This window comes from Oratosquilla oratoria, chromosome 21, assembly GCF_046742065.1.
Source record: "Oratosquilla oratoria isolate Oo_2021 chromosome 21, ASM4674206v1, whole genome shotgun sequence".
In the NCBI taxonomy this organism is placed as follows: domain Eukaryota; kingdom Metazoa; phylum Arthropoda; class Malacostraca; order Stomatopoda; family Squillidae; genus Oratosquilla; species Oratosquilla oratoria.
In genome coordinates, this window is record NC_134797.1 from 12,491,909 (window position 1) to 12,496,982 (window position 5,074).

Below are 5,074 nucleotides of genomic sequence, written 5' to 3' on the forward strand. Positions count from 1 at the left end.
TTTGTTTGGGAAAATTCTATCCACAAACTATCATATGCATCCTGTTTCACTTTCTCTAAAACACAGGCATGGAAATTGCTTTTAACGTACAACAGAACACCTCCACCTTTCTTGTGGTTTCTATCCTGATGAAAGTGTTTAAATACCGCAATATTAAATTCAGCTTCAAACTCTCCACCATGTAACTATGTCTCGGTTATTTCTATCATATAGAAATTTTCGCTTTTGACATACGCCTGTATTTCTTGGAATTTGTTCCTAATACTACGAGCATTAAAGTACATGGTATTAAGAAACTCGTGATTATTTCTTTTTGACACGTTATGGTTTTCAACACCACGCCTAACATTATAATTTTGTTCTTTATTGACACCTTGCTCTATAATGACATTTGGTCCTTCATTGACATTCAATGTCTCATGGAAATTTGCCCCATCACGGACATCTGGTCCCTCACGGTCATCCGATCTCTTATGTATACCTTGCCCCCCTACGTCACCGCGTTCCACACCGGCCACCCGTCGTTCATTGACATTCTGTCCGGCATCCCTTCCTAAAATGATATTCTGTCCTCCACTGACATTATATCCTACCGTGATATTTTGTCCTCCACTATCATTACATACCATCGTGATATTTTGTTCTACTACTATCATCATATCCCATCTTGATATTTTGTCCTTCAATATTATTACATCCCATCGTGATATTTTGTCCTTTGACATTACATCCTAATGTAATATTTCGTCCTCTACCGACATTATATCCTAAAATGATATTTTGTCCTACACTGACATATTGCTCTACATTATTGCTATACTCTACTCTGTTTTCCCCAATACACTCTATTTTCCCTTCCCTTTGAGTTTCTACTCCGAAGAAGGAACTAGTTCATTACAAACTCCCACAATGAGGTTTATAAGAATATCTTTGCCTAAGCGAGTGAGGTGGATCCCATCAGAAGCATAAAGGCCATGGCGCCTGGAAAAGAGATACCAAGGATCAAGAAAGTGGTATCCCAGTTGATGCACAATCGTGATATCCTCTCGTTGATCCCTATGGCTCTACTGTTCCATCACGAACCAGCGTAGGTCCTCGGGAGGATCCCACAGACTACGTGACGGCTCCCACGCTCCGTCATTTCCTGAAGAAGGACCTTATAATTCCGAAGAAGTTCCTCTGATCTCACCTAACAACATCGTTAATTCCCGTATGAACAATCGTAACCGTGTTCGTCCACCTTTGCTTTCTGATGGTCTGGGTACAATCGGCGATTCCGTTGCCCGGTTGACATACTAGCTTGCAACATCGTTTAGTCTTCAGCTGCAGGATGTCGTCATAGCCTCGCACCATGGAGTCCCCTACCACCTAGAACTTCTGCTTTTCAGTCACATCTTCCAGCAGAAGAAAACGATTGGCTAGAGCCAGCGGTTGCTCCACAGGTCACCCGCTTACCGAACGTAGGCTCGACAAACGGGACCCCTACGGATCGCCACTCGCTTACGGCAGTGGCAGAAGTGGAAGAGGTGGAACGCATTTTGGGTTGTGGGGAGGATTCACTCTTCTCACAGAACGCACTCTTGAGAAGACGAATTTCCTCCTCACACATTCTGAGACGGTTCTCCAGGTTCATACAACCTTCACAAGCCATTTCGCTTCTTCGGCAATACAAACAGCAAAAGAGAAAATATAAAAAAACAAAAGAAACAAAAACGGTCACTAAATAAACTAAATACACGAAGCTTACTTTGCTTGCCTTTGGAGTAGAGTAACAGACTACTGTTTTGATTCTAACTTACTAGAACACTACACTTTATCTTATACCTGTAACTGTATAGCGCTATACGTGTAAAATTACAAAAACACAACACAATCACTTGTCACTATTCGAAGATATACTGTAAACTTCACAGGAAGTAATAAACTTAACAAGAAGTATTCACTAGCTAGTGTCTCGGTAGAAAACGAGTTCTCAAGCTGAGGTCACGGGGCAGACTGAGCTGAGGTCACGAAGCAGGAGCTGACGTAACGAAGTAGTTTTTTTTTTGTTATTGCTGTGATCATATTGCCAAACATTAGAGCAGGCAGTGAACCATGCATTTTTTTTTTGTTTTTTTTTTACATATTTTGATAGAAGGTCACCAACCTTGTTTTAATATCATTTCTGGTTAGGCAAATTTGGTCCCTCCATTTGGTAATTTGCTTGCCCTCTCCTTCTGCTCCTTTGCAGTCCCTCATTATCTCTCATCTCCGCTCTCAAGTGAAGGGAGTGGAGGAAGGGGGAATGGGGAAGGGCTGCTGTGGCTGCATAGGCAGCATGACTGATCGTAAAGTGACTCTCCTCAGTTGAATAAAATCATCTTAAGACAGAAGGAGTAGATACATAAGAACATAAGGATGAAGGAGTCTGCAAGAGACCATAAGGCCTACATATATAAGGAGATACAACTCCTATAGAGATTATTTATTTTATTATTAGTAATAATTTTATTTATTTTTTCTTCAGTTTTCTAAGCTCCCATATATTTTTCCTTCAGTAATTATAGGCATTCCCCTTTAGTTTAATGCAGTTGTCTGATGGCAAAAGCGTAAAATAAATGAATAAATGAATAAATAAATAAATATATAAATAGATTAATAAACAAATAAAGTAAAAAAAAAACAAAAAAACCAGAAGTTCTGGAAAAAATCACATTTTTAAAGAATGTTCCGATATTTTCCCTTTCAACTGTACAAAGACAATTTTCTTCTTATTCTAAATCTTAAAGATTTTGTTTCCAGGAGCACCAGCTTAGGGAAAGTCACTGACCGATGTGATGTCGACTCAAAACATCCCTCCACATCTTTTTTTTTTTCGCTATTGTTTTTCTTTAATCCTTTCGTTCTTTTAGGAACAATTGGTTCTGAACATCTTGCACTTACTACAGAGTTTTATTCAACCCTTTCTGTTGTTTTCACCTAATATTGCTCTCTATCTCTCTCTCTCTCTCTCTCTCTCTCTCTCTCTCTCTCTCTCTCTCTCTCTCTCTCTCTCTCTCTCTCTCTCTCTCTCTCTCTCTCTTTCTGGCTCTCTTCTTCCTTCTTGTTTACCAGTGCCTTCCACTTTGCTCTGCTTCCAAACTCCGTTTTCTGTGTGCCTCACTTTCCGTTTTCCTCGTTCTCTTCCATTTTCTTTGTGTTCGTCCTCCCCCCTTTTTCGTTCTCCTCCTTTGATTGCCCATCTATTGGTCTAGTTATCTGTTTCTTTATTCAGTTGCATTTATTCAGTTAGTTTCTTAACTATTTGTTCATTTATTATTTGTTGATTTATTATTTGTTTATTTACCTATTGTTAAATTGCTTATTTATTTATTATCTTTGTTTTATGTATACTAATTTATTTGTTAGATTTATTAGTTTCTTAATAATTTTCCAGTATATCTATATATGTATCTTCATATATTTATTGTTTTCTCATCTATTTTCTAATTTATTTTTATTAAATTATTTTTATTAATATTCAATTATTATTTTTTGATTTGTTATTTGTTTATTTACCTATTGTTAAATTGCTTATTTATCTATTATCTTTGTTTTATGCATACTCATTTATTTGTTAGATTGATTAGTTTCTTAATAATTTTCCAGTATATCTATATATGTATCTTCATATATTTATTGTTTTCTCATCTATTTTCTAATTTATTTTTTATTTAATTAAAAAAATTCTTTTAATTATCTAACTGGATTGGTCAAGGACCAATAGGTCTCTCGCATGGCTTCGCAATATATTTTCTCTTTTTTTATTTTCTTTATTCGGGTGGTGTTCTTGCAGGGTGTACGTCAGAGAGAAACATCTCCCTACCTCCCATCTTCAGGAGGTGCAGCCCCGATGGGCTGGCACCCCGTCCCCGGACCGGATACAAGATTGATATAGATCTAATTTGTATTTTTTTCACGTTTTCGTATAATATCTTCCCTTCTCCCTTTCTCCATCTTTCTCCTTCTCTTCCCCTCCTCCTTCTCCTTCCTTCTCCTTCCTTCTTTCCTCCCTTCTCCTTCTCCTCCTTCTCCTCCTTCTCCTCCCTCTCCTTCTCCTTCTCCTTGTCCTCTCTTTCCTTCTCCTTCTCCTTCTCCTTCTCCTTCTCTTTCTCCTTCTCCTTCCTTCTCCTTCTCCTTCCTTCTCCTTCTCCTTCCTTCTCCTTCCTTCTCCTTCTCCTTCCTTCTCCTTCTCCTTCCTTCTCCTTCTCCTTTCTTCTCCTTCTCCTTCTTCTCCTTCCTTTCCTCCTCCTCCTTCCTTTCTCCTTCTCCTTCTCCTCCTCCTCCTCCTCCTCTCCTCCTCCTTCCTCCTTTTTTCTCCTCTTCCTTCTCCTACTCTCCTCCTTCCCCCTCCTCCTCCCCTCCTCTCCTCCTCCCTCCTCCTCTCCCCTCCTCTCCTTCCTCCCTCATTCTCCCTCCTCCTCCTCTCCTTCCCCTCCTCCCTCTCTCCTTCCCTTCTCCTCCTCCTCCTCCTCCTCCTCCTCCTCCTCTCTCCCTCCTCCTCCTCCTTCTCCTCCATTCTCCTCCTCCTCCTCCCCCCTCCTCCTCCATCCCCTCCTCCTCCCACCCCTCCTCCTCCTCCTTTCCATCCTCATTCTCCTTCTTCTTCTCCTCCTCCTCCTCCTCCTCCTCCTCCTCCTCCTCCTCCTCCCTCCCATCTCTTCTCCTCCTTTCCTCTCTTCCCTCCCTCCTCATTCTCCTTCTCTTTCTCCTCCTCCTTCTTCTCCTCCTCCTTTCCCTCCTCCTTTTCTTCCTTCTTTCACTCCTCATTTTCTGTCTCCTTCTCCTCTTCCTCGGGCTTCTCCTCCTCCTTCTCCACCTCCTTCTCCTCCTCCTTTTCCTTCTCCTTCTCCTCCTCCTTTTTTTTCTACTCCTATACCTCCTCCTCGTTTCTCTCCTTATTCTCCGTCTCCTCCTCCTCCTACTCCTCCTCCTCCTCCTTTTTCTCCTACTCTTTTACCTCCTCGTTTATTCTTTATTCTCTGTCTCCTTCTTTTCCTATTCCTCTTTCTCCTCTTCCTTTCCCCTTTTATTCTCCGTCTCTTTCTCCTCATTC